Source organism: Cavia porcellus, unplaced genomic scaffold, assembly GCF_034190915.1.
Source record: "Cavia porcellus strain 051 isolate PalLab524CR breed Dunkin Hartley unplaced genomic scaffold, mCavPor4.1 scaffold_29, whole genome shotgun sequence".
Taxonomy (NCBI): domain Eukaryota; kingdom Metazoa; phylum Chordata; class Mammalia; order Rodentia; family Caviidae; genus Cavia; species Cavia porcellus.
In genome coordinates this window covers 13797442-13816351 of record NW_026947512.1, presented here as the reverse complement: position 1 = coordinate 13816351, position 18910 = coordinate 13797442, and the positions used below count along the sequence as shown (strand labels likewise).

Below are 18910 nucleotides of genomic sequence, written 5' to 3'. Positions count from 1 at the left end.
CTTTACCATTTTACTTACAAAGCTTTGTTTCCCTTTTTTTTTTGTCCCCCCCCCTTCCTTTTTCCTATTTCTCTTATTGTAACGTTGTTGAAATAACAACCCTATGAACATATACAAACTACTGGTGAGGAGATCACTCAGACATGCTAGATGGCACCCCCAGATTTAAAATATCCCATATAGTTCCAGAGGTAGATAAATACTACACATCTACCACATATTCGGGTATTTTTTTTTTTAATTGAACCGAAGGCCTTGCACAGGGTAAACAAGCTCTCTACCAGCTCCCAGTTGCCACCATTATAGCCACTTAATTCCAGATTGCCTCACCTGCATTACACTTCCTGGTAAAACCCAGCATGAGTGAATCTTAACTGTATAACTAGCAGTACCAAAGAGCTGACCAGTCCCAGATATATCATACAAACAAACGAAGTGGTTTGTTTGTATGATATATCTGGATATTCTACATCCATAAATACGGTGCTGCCTGCAGAACAAACAGTCCTACTCGGTCCCCACTTAGGGTTACTTTTTCTCTCTCTGGGATAATTCGAATTTTCTCAGTCTCCCGATACACCACACCTTTCTCTGCTTGGCCCTTATTTCACTGAGAACATTCTGCCGAACTGCTGTTTGAACGAGTTTACATACCCACTCAGCATTTCACTTTATGGTGGCATACCAGTAACAGTGTCTGTTCAAACGTTCCCAAAACGTCCGAAATTAAAGTTTCACCCTACAGCGGTAACTTTTGTTGCAGAAACCTCTTCCTTCCAGTAGGAGGCACTGTTCGGCTTTCTGCCAGGGTTGCGCCGCCGAGGCTTCACGTGACCCGGCCGCCTCTGCGCCGGAAGGCGGTCCTGCAGAGATTTGCTTTACGTGCGTGGCGTCATGACGTAGTACGTAGGGGCTGGCTAGTCGCCATCTTGCTTCTTTTTCTCGCTTGCTCTCACCCTTTCGAAAAGCAGAGAAAGTGCTTTGGCGGTTTGTCCATCCGCTGCTTCGGCTTTCCCATTCCGGTGGCTTTTCTAGCCATCCTCTAATCTCTACTTCCCCTTCCCCTCATCAGATCTCAGTGGAACTCTCGAAGTACGCAAGCTGGACACCCTGGCGGGTAAGGATAAGCGAGGGCGTCGGGACCGCGATCAAAAAGGGCCCCATCGCGAAGGGCCGGTGTGCGGGGCCCGGGGCCCGGGGCCCGGAGCGCATCCAGCCCCGGGCTCGGGAGTGTGCGAGCCGCACCGGGAGGCCGGCGGGCCTAAGCGTCACCTTTGTGGTTGGTTCCCGTCTTCACTGATTCTGGGGAAATCGGCCTGCACTCCGGGAGCGGGAAATCGGAGCCGGACCCGCCCCATGTGGTCTGCGGCGAGAGTTGTGGCCCTCAGGTCTCCCCCCCACCCAACCCCGGCGCGGCCCTGTGGCCGCATCATGCGCGGAACCGGGCTAGCGTGGGGACTTTCGTCCCGCCGGACTGCGGGCGCCCCCTTCCCCTGCGCCCCTCTGTGTGAAGGTTGCGTCCCTCAAACGACCCTAGGGCTCAGCCCGGCCTTAATGTTTATGTCTACGTGTGTAGTGTGGTAGGATTCGCCGTGAGCAATAAACTGAGAGTCTGGGTTAAAGACCTAATTCTCTGAGGCTCTTCGGGGAATCTGGACCAACCATACTAGCGCTAGGAACGTGCTGCCCGATTCCATTGGAGTGTTTAGGTAGTCCTTTCTCTCTCTGGGTCCCTGGCTGCATCGCCTCGTCTGCGTGTTGAATCTCACTCAGCTGCTCCCTGTTTTTGAGCTAGCTTTAGCATCATCGGTGTTAGGGTGAGGGTCCCACTTTAGCATGGAAGAAAAGGGAATGGGGAACAGAAAGGACCACGATAATCAAGGTTCGTTAACTTTGCCCAGGAGCTCCTGTAATTACTTTCAAGGAATGTATCTTTGTTTTGACTTGACCTTAAGATCTTTTGAGTGATCGACATATCTAACGATCGCCGGCTTCTAGAGCTACCCGGATTTCCGCATTGGCCAATCTTCAGCTTAGATTCATAGATTTATACCTCGGCAGACAGGGTACTTGGAACCGTACAGTAGGTGGCTCTGCTGTAAAATTTTCATTTAGAATGCACCAGAAGAATCGGAAAATTCTTAAGTGCTCGTTAGGTTAGGCCTACAAACAAAAATATTAGCGTGGTTTGAGTGCCCACCAGGTTTAACGCCAGCATTTAAAAATAGATTTAACCTCCCATATTGGTAATTATGATGCTCCTTTCACTGGAGCCATTTTTAGGTGTGTATCGCAGATGTACTGCAGCAGCATCTTGGGGCCTCACCTCAGATGCATTGCTACCTCCCCCAAGTTAGGAATAGATATTTTAGTTTTGTTTAGTACATAGTCGAATAGTAATGCTCTTAAAATGGAATTTTCCTAGTTGGGCATTTTAAGTTTGGGGGTGGGGGAGCATAAGCTTGTGTTCTGTCTCCACCACTAGTTAACCTATGTTCTGCCGTCAGCGATAAGTACTTTATATACGTTATCTTTTTAAAAAATTCCTACCAGTCTTTTAGGGAGGTAATTCTGAATCCTCGTTCTACAGCTGAGGAAATGTAATCTGAGAGATTAAGTTGACCAAGGTCACTCAGCAGTAACCTGTGATACAGTACTGAATACGGATTCAGACACATACTGTTTTAAAAACTCTCAAAGAGGATGCTCTAAATCATCATACTGCTTCCTTGTAACTGTAATCCGTGGTATCTGAGTAAAATACAGCACTGTTGATAGTTTTTCCTTACCTTGACTTTACTATGTGAACATTGTTGCATGTGAAGGTTACAGTGTTTCAAGTATAAAAATAGATTACATCTACTTTGTGGATAGGATAGAAGCTAACTTTTTGTGTCCTTTACTGTTTACAGTGAATCCTTGAAATAACTTTAGCTGTATATTAACCACAGATATAACTTTTAAATTTAAGATGCCATTAATACACTAATCCCTCATCTTTAAAACGATGATAGTTATATTTTCTCTTTAAGGCTTATTATATACGGAACTTTAAGATATTATATGTAAAGGACTTATTAGTGTGCCTAGTACGTTTAAAAAGCCAACTAACAACGGAGGGCAGGGAAGTAGAATACTGTATTGGTGGGAAAAAAAATATTCTGAAAACAGTATGCAATCTATTTATTCAGAATGGCATGCATCTTTGGGAGGGTACTTAAATTTTTCCTTTTTCCCCTTTACCTCGCTTTTTACCTACTGGATTTTACTTGTAAAAAAAGATTTCTTTATGCTGTATAGTGTCACTGAAACAGTATCTTGTTGAAAATGAAAAAGCAAAATTTCTGCTTCACTCCAGCATAATTCTCTGTACCCTTACCTTTCTGATATATCTTTGAAGCTTATATTATGTCCCTCAGTGTACCCATAGCACTGCTTTAGTTTGTACGCCAGATGACTTATGCTATTTTTGTCATACTACACAGTCAATAATTGATCACTGGTAAAATTTGTAAAATGAGTTTGTATAAAGCCGAATTCTTCAAGGAGATCCAAAGTTGTGTCTAGATTATGACAATTATTTCATTTCTATAATGAGTTGTCACATTCTGATTAGAGTAATACAATGAAAATTATCAATCTATGTTAAATTGTTGCCTAGATGTCTGAAAGTTAATGTTAGTTTTCTGAGTCACTACATTCTACCTTCCCCAATAATACCATAGGTACATCAGTCAGAACATCTTTGTGGGTCAAAGTGTTATGTGAAGGGTAACTTCATTAAATTTTGTGCTTTCCCCCTTACAAAAGCTAAGTTTAAAGTATCTTTTTGCCTGTTATGTTCCTAGCCCTTATTTTGATCTACATTAGCAAAATCTTAGTCATGTCATTTTCAGCCAAGATCTTTGACAGATTTGAGTCAAATGAGAGGTATTAACTGAGTTTCAACAGAAAACTTGTTTTGCAGACATGATTGGTATATATTGTCCTAAGAATTTGAAAATATTTTTTGCCTGGTGTTGTACTCACCCCTTGGTGGTATTGCCAGTTACTAAGCATAAAAGAAGATTGGAGTGTAGTTAGCATTAGTCAAGCACATTTCTGATAGATAAACACTCTTGACTATTATGTGTTGTATGTTGTATACTAATTTTTCTGTTTACTGCTGTTTCCTTACTAGTCTTTTTCTTTACTAGACTGTCTTCATGTCCTCATCACCTTGTATGCACTTGGCAAGTACAGAGACATGTATTGAGTGAAGACATGATAGAAGGTTAGAAGCACAAAAGAGCAGGTGCATAATATAACTAAGGTTAACTGACAAGTATGGTAGAGCAAAGAAGCACTTTTCAGTCTCTAACTCTTTATTTAGGCATTAGAATTGTAACATAGATAACCTTCAAAGAACTTATGTTTACATAATATACACTGTGAGATTTATCTGCATTGTCTTTTTCCTTAATTTTTAGTTGTACTCAACAAACAAACATTAAACACTCTTAGTTTTGTAAGACCCAGAGAATTTGGGGAAATATGGTTTTGACTTAACACTGCCAAAAGGGTCACAGTTTTAAGGATTAGTATTATCTTGGGGTTGGGGTATGGCTCAGTGATACTCTTTGCGTAGCATACATAAGGGCCTGGATTCGATTCTAAGTACCACTGAAAAAAATATGTGTGTGTATGTGGTCTTCAGCTAGAAGCTGAAAACAAAGATGTTTTCACCTTTGAGGTAAAAGATGTATAGAAAGGTAAGGAAAATTTAATGCAGAAAATCCATACACAGAAAAAATACCTATTATACCAATGGAGTGTCTAGTTGGTTACAAGTAAAGGCATGAGGACTAAAAAAGATACAGAATTACTGTAACTTTTTTGAACTAAGGATATGGTCTAATGGTAGCTTGCCTGTCATGTGTGAGCAAGGACCAAAAGAGAATTGGTAAGTTTCAAAATTTGTTGAACACTTTAACTGTAGCAGGCCTTGAGCTAAGAATATTGGGGGGGGGGGATTAGTTCTTTCTATAAAGTGAATGTAAAATAAAAATTCATGATGATTTGGTATTAGCTTCCCCTTCCAAATGTTTTAAAATACACATAGAATTTTAAATGCTCCTTTATATAGCACTTAAAATCACCTATTATATCACCAGTCTTTTACATTCTACCTTTTGGAACATTATGCTGTAATGAATTCGTAAATGAATTCTGCATAAAATCAGGCATCAGTTGCAGTTAATGAAAGGCAAAAATGGTGAAAGTCTAGAATGGAATAAATTCATCAAACAGAAACGGCTGTATTGTAGGAATAGAGATATAACTGTCTTAACCGTATACTTGGGACGGGAGGGCTGGGGATATGGCTCAGCTGCACAGTGTCTGCCTTGCAAGCTTGAGGTCCTGAGTTTGATTCCCATTACCTCTCCCCACAAGAACTCTATACTCAAGACAACCATTTCCACGGTGAACTGCAAATAAGTAGGCTTATTTAGGTGAAGAAATGTAATAGGATGTCTAGGGTAATCTAGTAGGAGAATGAGAAAGTGAAGGAGTCACTGTAGAAATCTAGGCAGAAAAAATTAATCCAAAAATAGGATTATTGAAGACAAATACAGCAAAGTTCCAAAAAATTAGAAGCAGCCTTTGAGTTTGACTGAGAGAGAGCCTTGATAATCCTAAAAAAAATTTAGGTCCAGAAATGAACGTTTAAGGGCTGGGATGGGGAATAAGTAGTGAGACCTTGGTTTTTAGGTTTGTGAATATGCACGTGGAGTTGCCTGTGAAATTTAATAACTTTAGGTCTAGCCCTGGACATCACATGGACCAAGCTGGAGTCTTGACCAGCTTTAAAGTAGAAGAGAACCTGGAGAAAGGAAAACCTAAAGGAAAATAGATACCAGTGATTTTGGGCATTCACTCCAAATCTGGAATCTGCAAGAGATGGTTGCTAGAGTTCTGTGCCCCTGACTTGGGCCTCCCAGAAGAAACTACCATCCTCTCTTCCTTTTCCTCCAAGTTAATAGCCTCTTACCAAGAAGTCTTCCCAGAACAATGTATTTTTCTGCTTGCACAAAGAAATTATGGAGGCCAGACTCCTCTGAAGGATTCCTCAGAGGGAAACATAAGGCTACATTTAGAACAGTATCAAAAAACTGGGAGACTGCAGAAATGGTTCAGAGGAACTAAGGAACAAAAAGTTAAGCAAGTAGAGAATTAAAATTTTTAAAATATATTTTAAAGGTGGGTATTACAGCTTGTTATTTTTAGCGAATGTGGAATAACACTATACATCATTTGGTGAATGTCAGAGACTAAAGAAAAAATTATGAGTAAAATGTGAGTAGCATCATAATTAATACAATATCCAAACACTGTTTTCTAGTTTTAATTAAAATTTAGAGTTTTGACAATATGGCACCGGTAGCCTGGTTTGTATTTTAAGAAACTGATTTTTAGGTTCAAATTTGTAGATCTTAATTGAGGAAGCACAATGTGGGAAGTGCAGTATTCTTTTTTCTGAAGCTGAGGGAAATGGAGCAGATAGAGAAATTTTAGTTTCAAAACAGGAAAATGACATTGAAAGAAGGCTTTTGACAGAGGTGAAAGTTAGTCGTATGGACACATTTTAAAATTTAAATTAAAATTAGTTTTTTGTGTGTATTTCTGTTTTAATACATAAAGGTTTATTTAGTTTCTACCACAATTAAGATTCAGAATGTAAAAAGATGAAATATCTCCCAATTACATGCAGTAATTTTCTTAACATTTTGTAGGCAAGGGAAGTGTTTTTCTTGATGAAGAACTATTTAATAAAGATGGAAAAGTCAGTAATTCTCTATATGTGCTATGTTTTCTAGGCAGAAAGAAAATGTAATTGTAGTTGTATTTGTATTTAACTTGAACATGGAAAGAAAGTAGAAAATGGAAAAAAGGAATGAATTTAATATTTCTGAAACCTAGGACGTCAGTGGAAGAATGGAATTAATGACTTGGCAGAAGAGATTCTTTATGTCTCAAGCCAGGTGTGGGGGCCACACACCTGTAATGTCAACTCTCTGGAGGCTGAGGAAGAGAATCATTTTGGGTTTGAGGCCAGCCTGAACTACCTGGCAAGACCCTGTCTCAAAAAACAAAACAAAACAATGCAACCCTTAAAAACAATCTTTTAGTTGTACAAAAAATTTAGAATAATTAATGATGGTAGATGAGCATCTTGGGAAAAACATGTCTCTTTTCACTTCATAATATCCAAACAATTACTGCTTTCCAGAAAATAAGGTTGACTGGAAAATGATTTGTTTGGGTTTTATTTGTAAGGTATTTAAAAAATACTAATTGCCATTTAATAAATTCCTCCTGTTACATAATATTCAAAGAGCTTTACATGCATGCATTTATTAAATCTTACAGTTGTTTTGAAGTAACCATTATTAGTCACAAGTGAGGAAATAATGAATTTGAAATTAAACTGATATGTTTATGGCTGTTTACTATGTGTAACAGCTGAAATTTAAATGGAATTTTAAGATTGTTATGTAACACGAGCAAGTAAAATATAACTTGTCAACAAAGAATGCCCTGGCAATCACCTCATAAAATAGATGGTATATACAAAAGTTTTCCTTTTCTAGAACAGTGTTTTTCAGTATGGAAGATTTGATAGCCACATTGCTTTTCTGATAGGCTTTCTTCTGTTTTAGAAACTTAACTCACATGTTTCAGTTTCCAAGAATAGCCTACCCTCTTCTACAATTCTGAGTAGAACGCTTAACAGATTTATTTATATTGTACTTTTGTAAAGCTATGCGGTGTTTTTTGTTGTTGTTGTTGTTTGTTTTGTACTGGGAATTGAACTGGGGACCTTCACTTGCCAGGCAGGTGCTTATGCTGCTGAGCTTCATCCCTTGCCGACAGGACAGTTTTTAGTGTTTTGCTGTTGATGCTATTTGTAGTAGAGATAAGTCAATATGTAATGATATTCTTAGCATTACTATTACAGCAGCAAATTAACCTCAAACCATTGGATGTACCCTACTGAAAGAAAAGATAAATGTTTGAGGTGGTGGATATGCCAATTACTCTCATAAATACGTTCAATTCTGTATTAATGAAAACAAAAAAATTATTGTTCTTTATGAGAGTATGTTGCTACAGGTAGATTCAAATTCTTCATTCTCATGCCTCAAGCTGCCCAAATAACTTGCATTATAGGTAGGTATGTTCTACTGCACCTGTTTAGAAAACTATGTATGTATTTTTAAATAACCATTTGAGGTCATTCTATACTTTAGAATTACTAATTGGTTATAACCGATGAAAGGGGCCTTAAAAGTTGACCAATTCATCTTAACCTAAGCTATAATAATCTTTATAGTATTTCTTGACTAAGGCTTGTTTTTGTTTAGATGTATCTCATGGTCAGGTCTCCAGAGTCAATTGCTAACACTCATGAGATGCAGATATGAATGTAGACAAACCTTTTTACTTTATTATCCATCATGTTTTGTCCAGTCTCCAGTATTCCTATTTTCAGGTCATCTCCTCATTTAATTGGTTTTCTTACTCCCTTGCTGTCACTCTTGTTTTAAGTTTGAATAAATGAGAGGGAAGACGTGCAGTCCTGTCTTTCAGGGTGGCTGCCAGTTCCATCCATTTTTCTGGAAACGAAACTGACATGATTTTATTCTTCATTGTGACTGACATACTGCATGGTGTGTGTGTATCTTTTTGTTTGTTTTGCTTTATTCAGTCATTTGTTGAATCAGCACCTAAGCAGATTCTGTATCTTGGCTATTCTGAGTAGTACCATAATAAACACAGGTATACAGTTCTCTTGTATACTGACATCCTTTCAGTCCGATAATCCAGGAGGAGTAGAACTGGATCACATGGTAGTTCTATTTTAGTTTTTTCAGCTACCTTCATACTTTTTTTCCATAATGACTCTGCTAATTTACATTTCCACAATGTAGGTGTATAAAGAGCCCTTTTTCTTTACATTCTCCGCAGTATTTATTTTTATTTTTTGAAATGGCCATTATGTCTCAGTGAAGTAGAATCAGTCTAGTTCTGATTTGATTTCTCTGATGGCCAAAGATGGTAAGCATTTTTTCTTACATCTATTGGCCATTTTACTTCTTTTAAGAAGTACCCATTTAGATCCTTTGCTCATTTTGATTGTCCTTGTTCTTTCATTCATGGGGGGCGGGGCACTAGTTATCCTCATCCCCCTCTCCTCAAGAAAAAAGGAAAAACAAGGCCTGGAGGATATGGATAGGAAGAAAAGCTAAGCTTATTTCCTAGATACACCTTTCTAGAATTGTACTTCATGGCATTGGACACAAGTTCTGTGCTTCACCAAAATTATGTATCATTTCACAGCTCTTTGGGTTGCCTGGAAAATTGTGAAAGTAGAGAATGCTGTGTTCTAATTTATAATTTATTTCCATTTATGGGTAACAACAGTTAGAAAGTTTTTTTTCTTTGTTTTCAACTGAGTTTGTTAAATGCTTATCGTAATGAAGCCCATAATTGAGTGTGGTACTCTAAGCATGGTATAAATTCAGTGGAACATTACAATTTCAAGGCTGTGTACAGTGTTGCATTTGTAGTAAAGCAGTAAGTTTTATGACACAGTGCTGTCATACCACTGGCTGTTACCAAGCTAGAACCTTTTCTGATAAATAGGATGGTTGTGTATTCTGCATTTTTGGAATTTAGTGTTTTTGGTTTGGGTTTTGATTTTGAGACAAGCTCTTAACTATATGCCCAGGCTGGTATTGAACTCTAGGCAGTCCATATCACCTGGGCCACCTGAGTCTCCACAGTTTTGAACTGTGACTGTGTCATTACTAATTTTTTAATTTATCCTAACTGTCCCAAGACGTTTTTAACTCTTAGAAAGTCATTGAGTACGCTGCTGCTCTTTCACATGTACATGTTATTTTATTAAATGTTATTTCAAAGTCTTTATCTTAGCTATTGACAAAAGATAATTGAAAAGGATAGCATCCAGCATAATGGTTATTCAGATCACTTAATTATCCTTCAGGATCCAAGGGGGATTGATTCCAGAACTCTGCCACACCAAAATCTGAATGCCCAAGTCCCTTGTGTAGAAATAAAATGACACATTTCATGTAACCGATGTATAGCCTCATCCTAACTTTGGGTTTTTTCTCTCATAACTTCAGATCATCTGCAGATTATTTATAATACCTAAAAATAATATAATATCTAAAACAATGTAAATATTAAGCAAATTGTCACACTGAATTCATTTGTAGTTTACATTTATTGTTATATTTTTCATGTATTTTTCCATCCCCCATTGGTTGAATCCATGAATGTGGAACTCATAGGGGTGGAGGGTGCCACTAGTTCATATTGTGGCATTATTCTTTAAATATAAAATGATTTTCCACTTAAAATACCCCAAATTCTCATTTGTATTTGTTTAAGGGAACATTTGAAATGACTAATAATGTTTTTAAAACAAAGCATAGGGAAGAAGAGAACTAAATCAACTTTTTAAAGATGTATGTTTTATGGATATTGCTTGCCTGGGAACTAAGAAAGGCGTTAATGTTTTGACTTTTTAAATTTTATTTTATTTTATGTTTGGTACCAGGGATCAAACTCAGGACCGTATGCATGCAAGGCAGGCACTTGCGCCACAGCTAAATCCCCAGCCCAACTTAAAATTTTAAATAGGCAGTTTAGGAAGTTTGAGTGATAAGACGCTGTTTTCTGAATCACTAGCTTTACCCCATCCCCAGCTTGACTTAGGGTGCCATATAAAAATACTGTAGTTGACTAAAACAAAAATTTATTTCTCAAAGTTTTAGAAACTGATAACTGAGATAAGAGTGTCAGCACAGCCTACATCTGGTGGAGGCTTTCTTATACATGGCTGCCTTCTTACAGTGTTTTCTCATGACAGTGAGCTTTTTTGTCTTTAATAAGAGCACAAGTAATGCTAATGATCTGATCTACACCTAATTACCTCCCATACTTTCAATTTCTAAGTACTGTCACATTTGTTTTGGGGTACAAAACATGAGTTGGGGAATGTACAAAACAATCCTGCATCTGCACTAGGTTGCTTTTTTTTTTTGCAATAAATAGCACATTGATTCTTAAGCTTTTTATTTTTTTCTTAACGTAAGATTTCTTTGAGTAGTCTAGTGTAGCTCAGGCTAGCCTCAAACTGAAGATCCTTCTGCTTCTGCTAGCAATACGTATGCCGTCTCTCCCTGTTTCAGAATGACATATGCTAACCAGGATTCACTGTATTTTGTTTTATTCTTGATACTTTGCTTCATATTCTAATAGTGATTTGGTAAGGAATCATTTAATGATCATTGAATCATTTAGCATCTCTAAATGATTTTAAAATAACATGTTATTGTTACATTGTTAAGGGATTTCTCTATTCTGTAATGAAAACTGATTTTTCTTAAGAAATTATCTTGAGAGGCTGGGGATTTAGCTCAGCGGCATAAGCGCTTGCTTGGCAAGCATGCAGTCATGAGTTTGATCCCCAGTACCAAAAAAAGAAAGAAATTATCTTGGATACTGGCTTTCAGGTTAGCCTGGATTTAATCCTAGCTAGAATGAAAAAATAATCTGGATGATTTAGGCTTTAAATTCTTAGTCCCAATCTAATCTTTTTACACTGTGCTACATCTCTAAATCTGTATAGACCTCACTTTTTAAAAATTGAGTTTTAAGCCGGGTGTGGTGGCTCACGCCTGTAATCCCAGCACACAGGAAGCTGAAGCAGGAGGGAGGATCATTGTGAGTTTGAGACCTGCCTGGGCTACAAAGTGAGCTCAAGACCAGCCTGAACTGCACAGTGAGACCCTGTCTCAAAGAAAAGACATACACATAAATTAATAAGTTAAAATGTATAGAACTCAGCTCTCTTTAATGTAGAAAATGGGAGAAATGTCAAGGATACTTAGTGTTTTAAGACTAAACGGGAAAACGCTTGAGGGGAGGTTGCGGGAGGTGAATATGTCAGGGAGAGCAAATCAGTTGTTTTTAATTTTGGGGAAATAATATCAGTCTTACAGAAAAATTGCACAGAATAGTAAGTGGAAAAAACAGTCTATAGTAAGCTTGACTCATTTTAAACACTGATTAATACTATTGTTACTGACAAGGTTTAGTCTTGTGTAATCGCCAGTCCCTTGGTAGTCATCTTTTCATCTTAGTCCATTCACTCAGCTCTGAGACAAAAATATCTGAAATACAGCTACTTTTTACAGTGATAGAGGCTGGAAAATTCAAGTTCAAGGCAAGTCAAGTTTGGTGAGGGTGAAAACCTTTACCAGGTGCATCTTCAACATTGTACCCTCACTTGTAGGCATCAACGCGAAGGCAAAAAAGGCCTGGTTTCCTCCAGCCCTTCTATAAAGCATTTGGCTTAGTCACCTACCAAAGGCACAATCTCTTAATACTGTTGCACTGAAGCTTAAGTTTCAGCATGAATTTTGGACGATACGCAAACCTTCTAACCATTTCAACTTTCACGCCAGTAATTCTTTTGGCAGTATACTCATCTTCCTCTTATTTATATATGTCTGGCACAGTGTAGCTCCCTGATTTAATCCAGCTGCTTTTGTGCTTCCCACCACTCTTTTTTTTTTTTTTTTTTTCTATTGCTAAACATTGGAGAGAATCTCAACCGCACAGATTTGGGAATATTATATATACCTACTTCTATCAGGCTTTCAGTGCTGCTTGCCAATGCCTTTTTCTTATAGTTGCTGTCTTTCCTATTCTCCATTTGCTTCTCAAATTTTTTTCTAGCCTCATTCTAAACTATTTCCACTCAGTGGTGAGGAGAGCATATCTGTTTCTTTTCCCAGCAATGCCTGGTATAGGGTAGACGTTGAGTATATACCTACCTGAATGCGTGAATGGAAAATAAGCTTTGTGAATTTGAAGTTGTCAAGAAACTTTGTGATATTTTAGTTTATAGACAATTTAAAATGTGTATCTAGAGATTGTGGCTTAAGGAAAGTTTTGGGGTTAGCTTTCTCTTAATGTTTAAAGCAGTGAACTGTAGATGAAATGGCCAAAGGTGAATAGGAGCCTTGGCCACAAAGAATGGGAGGAGGGAAGTGAGGCTGAAGCTGTTAGATGCAAAAACCCAAGAAAATGGCTTGCCATGAAACTATTTACTTTTAATATTTGTGTATGTGATACTTGTCAGTTATAGGGAATGGAAAAAAAAGAAGCCAAATATATCACTACAGGTACAAATTCCCTATGGTGAATGTTATCATTATGTATATGTAAAATGCACCAATAAAAATTTTTTTAAAATATTCATAGTTAATATAAATCATTTTTTGATTTGCTTAGTAAAACATATGGTAAGTACCTGCAGTATGTTTCTCTGGAAATGGTTGCAGATTATTTTTAATATTAATTGTTTAAATCTGTGGATGGTGCGTTTATTTTCCAAGGAAACTAAGAAAAATGAGAACAGAGTGGTCAACAGATTTTGAGTATTTAGAAGACAGCAAGATACATGTTGAATTAAATTTTACAAATTGCAATTTACTAAACTGCAGATAATTTTCCAAATATAAACATCTATTAACAATATTACAGGCTGGGGATTTAGCTCAGTGGCATAAGCGCCTGCCTTGCAAGCGCGTGGTCATGAGTTCGATCCCTGGTACTGATTAAAAAAAAAATTTTACAGATGTTACAGTATTTACTGTTTTCAGTATTGAAAACTAGGATTTTGTGTGCTGAAGGAATTTAAGAGCATGTCTAATGTTTTTTACAGGTGTAAAAACCCTGTATACTTCTCTACAGACCTTATTCCTGTCCTTTTAGGAAACCTTTTGTTGTTGTTGTTGTCACCGTTCATTGTCTCCTTTCATTTTGAAAAGTTGCTGCTATATTATGACAAACTTCTGCCCTGTTTCGTTTATGCTTTTTGAAAATAATGTTTGCTTTAAAAACAGTTGTAGCTTTTCCCTTCCCCCTCCCCACTCCAAAAAAACCAACCTGTTACAAGGTAGTACATTTTTGTTCAGAATTTTGAAACCTGTTTTGTTACATCTAGTTTAAGTGAAAAATATTAGGTTTTTCTTTTTCTTTGTTTCCTATCATTGGTCAGAGAACCTTGAATTTTAGATGATGATTAACTTTCTCTTAAACAGTAAAGGGAGGTTGTTTAAAAGCTTTGGTCCCAGCCATTAGTGATGTAGATTTTTGAGGTACCCAGTTATAAGCAAAATGGTAATATAGAAGGCTCAGTAGCATTGTAGAAATAAGAAAACTTTTTTCAAAATTAGAAGTGATTCAGGTAGAAGATGCATTTCTTTCCCCTATAATTGTGCTGATGCGTTTTTAAATCAGAAGCTAACAAGTTGAACACAAATACTTAACTGATCTTGCTGTTCAAGGGCCTTTGAATTATTATTTAAGTTATTGTTACTTAGGATCTGCTCATATAAGGCAACCACTAGATTTTTGATTAGTTGTTTCCTCCCCTGTGGCTCTTAATGACATTTAATTTCAAGCACAGTGCTTCTTATCCTACCGTCTGGTTCTCAATTGTGACTGTTTTTTAAGCATATTGGGAGATTTTCAAAGATGTGTTGCTGTGTTGGCCCAGGGAATTCTTATTAAAGTTCTGTTTTATTTGTCTAGCATTGGGCCCCAGCAGACAAGGTTTTTTTTATGCCTTTTATACGCCTGTACAGCCTGGATTAACAACCACTGATAGATTTTTTTTTTGTCTCTGTTCTTTCTTGTTCCGACTTTATATTCTGGACTTTACCGTTTATCAGAAGTTTCTTTTTCTGTTTTACTATCCATTTATCTGGTTGAATCTTTCATAATATGTCCTAACATCTAATACGACATTTGACAGTTGTTCTCAATGTACATTTATTACAAAAATGTGTTTGGATGAATATTATCATTGCAACATTAGGGAAGCTTTACTGTCTTTGTAACCCTATGGAGCAATGACAGGGAACTTTTTAGAGCTTTCATTAATAACAGATAGCTTTCAGTGATAACAAATGTATGCCATCACTGCTATAGAGGATTACTTTGTGAGATTAATAATTTTTTCAGTTTTTTTGAGACAGGGTTTCACTGTACAGTTCAGGCTGTCCTTCAAGTCACTTTGTAGCCTGGGCTAGCCTTAAACTTGCAATGATCCTCTTGCCTCAGCCTCTGAGTGTCCATTGCCATTTTTCATTCCCAGAAGCCATGTATTCTAGTTCTTCTACCTCTTTGTCAATACCTAGTAAAATTATTCTTTAATTTTAGCATTTTGTTTATTTTGGTTTCACTTTGCATTTTCCAGGTAAAAATGATGCTGAACACCTTTGGATAGTTTTGGGTCATTTGTGTCTTTCTGGTAGTCGGTTCAAGTTGGGTCTATTTTTTAAAATTGGAAATTTTTTCTTTCCTGAGTTGGATTTTGTATGTATTTTGCCTTAAAATTATCATGTGTATGATATGAAAAATTTTTTCCCAGTTTATAGCTTGCTTCTTGTTTTCAGTGTCTTTTTTTTTAACTCCAGCTTGTATATTTAATGTTGTATGGATTGTGCTTTCAGAGTTGTACCTAACCTTTATGTAACCAAGTGCCACAAAATTTGCTCTTTATGTTTTCTCTATAAATTTTTACAGTTTTAGGTTTTACATTTTATGGTACATTTGAGTTCAATTTTGTTTATAGGTAGAGAACAAAGTTAGTTTTTTTTTAAATTTTTTATTGGTACCAGGGATCGAACTCACGACCGCCTGCTTGCAAGGCAGGTGCTTCTGCTGCTGAGCTAAACTTCCCAGCCCCGAGTTAATGTTTTTATATAATGTTTTAATAAACTGTCCCAGTAAAACTAACTCTGCACATATCAAAGATTAAAATTGGACACATATCTTTCAACATGCATTAAACTAAATTACGAGTGGATCAAAGATCTCAATACTAAAACAGAAACATTAAAAATAAATAAATAAATAAACAAACAAACTGCCCCAGTACGGTTATAGGTAGAGAACGGAGTTAATGTTTTTATGTAATATTTTAATAAACTGCCCCAGTATGGTTTGTTGGAAAGACTTTTATCATCTGAGTTTTCTTTGCATTTGTCAAAAGCAAATATTCATATATTTACATTACTAGACTGTTTTGTTAACCTATTTTATTTTTACACTGGTACCATACTGTTTTCCCATGCTTTAAGTTTTGAAGTCAGGTGATACTCACTTTTCTTATTTTTTTCATTTGATTAATGAAGGTTCTGCCCATTTCTTTATGGATGCTAAAATCAACTTGACAAAGTCTGTTGCAAAAAAACAATACCTTCTGTGGTGTGCTTTGGAGTGCTTTGAATCTGTAGATCAGTTTGATAAGATGTGACATCTTAATAGTAAATTTTGTGATCCATTAACCTGGTGGCATATATCCATCTGGCCTTTCTTTGATACTTTGTAGTTTTCAGAATACAGGTCTTCTATTATTTTATTTTAGATGTATTTTATTTTAAAGAGAATAAAACAAAACAGGACAAGGCAAATCACAACAGAACAATGCAAGCAACACAGGGCTTCAAAACAAGACAACAAGAAATCAACAGTGGCTACCATAAGTGTCTCCATTTTCTTCAAAATAGCTGTCCACACCATCACACACAATAAAGTCAAACAGAACAAAACCAATCAAAAGAATGAAAGCATTACATGATTTCAAAACAAGGCAAATGTAGATACATCTATGTTTCATTTTTTTAATTCCATTGTGAATTGTATTAGTTTCATTTTCTGTTTGTTGATGGGCTTGGTTGTATATATTTCTTAAAGTTTCCTATGCTTGGACTCTACTGAGTTTTAAATCTGGGTTTATAATTACCAAATTTATAACATTTTTGGCCATTTTTTCCCAGTTTCTTGTCTCCCTCTTCAGGCTACCTAAAGTTGTCGCAAAGCCTATTGTTAGTGTTTTTATTTTGTTGGGGTTTTGGGGGGGAGTTGGGTTTTTTGTTGTTTTGTTTGGTTTTGGCTTTTGACTCAGAGTCTTGCAACATAGTGCAAGCTGGCCTTGAACTCACAGTGATTGTCCTGCCTCAGTTTCCTGAGTGCTGGGATTACAGGGGTGTGGGCCACTATACCCAGCTTGTTTTATTGCTGTCTTTTTTCCTCTTTTATTTTGGGTAGTTTCTGTTGGCTTTAAATCCACTATTCTCTCCTTTGAAGGTGTCTCAAATGTTGGTTAACTTATCCTAAATTTATCTAGTGTATTTTTCATTTCTATTAAGCTTTCATGTGTTTGTATTTTTCATGTGTTCTGTTTGTATTTGAAGCAGGTAGGATATATCATGGATAACAGTAACATTTTTATACACTAATTTTAATGTCTACAGTGATACTGATACTGGTTTCAGTTTATTGATATTCCCCTATACTATGCTTTGCGTTTTTTGGCCTCTTTGCTTACATGATAATTTGTTAGTGAATGCCACATTCACTAAAAATTTCTTCTCTGGTGATGGATATTTTTTTTTTTTAAGGAAGTATTTAAATTGATTCTGAGGTTCTGTAAAGTTACTGGGGAATGATTACATCCTTTGGGCCTTTAATTTTCAGATTGGTAACAACAGTATTTATTTAGGGTAATTTTTAACCACTTCTGAGGCAAGGTTTTTCTGAGTACTCTACCTAATACATAGTGAATCATGACTTTTTAAAATCTGACTTGGGAGGGTTAGCACTATTCCCAACCCTTTTAGAGCTCCAGGCACTGGTCCTCTAATGTTTCAAGGTAGTATCTTCCACAGTTGTGTAGATTGGTACTTAAGGAGAATTCTCTACAGCTCTGTAGTATTTTCTGTCTGTGTAACCTTCTTTCCAGAAGTGAATCATTGCTTACCTTGTCTCCATGTACTCTCAGCTTCATATTTCTGAAATTAAGAATTCTCTAGCCTCTACTTTAGTTTCTTTCTGTATGTCAGGGCCTGGGAACTTTCCAGATAGTAAATTAGGCAATTGGATGTTTAATTTTGTTTCTCAAATGCCCTGAATTTTTGTCTTCATCTATATGCATACACATAGGTGCACACAGCCCAGTTATTTAGTAGTTTCTAAAGAGAGAGGATAAATGTGTTTCCTCTATCATCTTCGTCAAAAGTCTGTTGGTCTTGATTGTTACTCCCTTAGGTAGTCGTGATTGTTTTATTCATTATAGGAATTAGATTTTTAAAAAGGTCTTAAAGCATACAAAGTGAAAGTAAGTTGTGATTATGACTTTTGAATAGCTTGGATTCTTTTGATGTTTTTCCCTACAAACATGCATTAATTTTGAACAGACCACTGGCATTTCTCTCAAGAGTGTATTGATCAAGTTGAATATTATCTGCCCTGCCTTTTAGAAGACACTAGAAAGCTAATAAGCTAAATTAAACTTTAAAAAGTATTCACAATTAAGTGGCAAACTGGTGTAGTGGAATTTCATTGGTCTAATCACCTTTCTCATTGGTCTAATCACCTCCTCCTTACCTCCATAGCATTAGGGTTTGAACCTAGAAAGAACCGAACTACATTCCTAGCCTTTTTTAATTTTTTGAGATAGGTTCTTATTATGTTCCCTAGACTGGCCTTAAACTTGCATTACAGGTGTGTACCACCATGCTCAATTTAGTCTCATTCTTATGGCTACAAATTGTGCATTTAGAGATGTGTGTTCTTTTATAGCAGTAGGCACAGTAAGTCATAGTTTGTATTATCACTTAAATGCACTTATACCACAATCAGGTGGTATTTATGACTTAGCCTTTTTCTGGTGCACTGTGGTATTAAAGAAAAACTAGAAATTCATTAACTTCTGAAAGAAGAGCTTTTTTTAGCCCTCTGAGTAGCTATTTTTTTG

General features: G+C 36.6%; 1 protein-coding gene across 11 annotated transcripts in view; it reads left to right on the top strand.

Annotated features, from left to right (window-relative positions):
- The first annotated feature begins 906 nt into the window (after window positions 1-906).
- Window positions 907-18910, top strand: part of Prrc2c (proline rich coiled-coil 2C) — a 78361-nt gene continuing 60357 nt past the window's right edge. For 8 of the 11 annotated variants that reach the window (XM_063239880.1, XM_063239874.1, XM_063239871.1 and 5 more), the window contains exon 1: window positions 908-1117. The gene's annotated coding sequence lies outside the window, so the exon portion shown is untranslated. Of the gene's footprint in view, window positions 1118-18910 lie in introns of all 11 variants that reach the window. The other 3 variants (XM_063239877.1, XM_063239881.1, XM_063239876.1) reach the window with 1 other exon arrangement.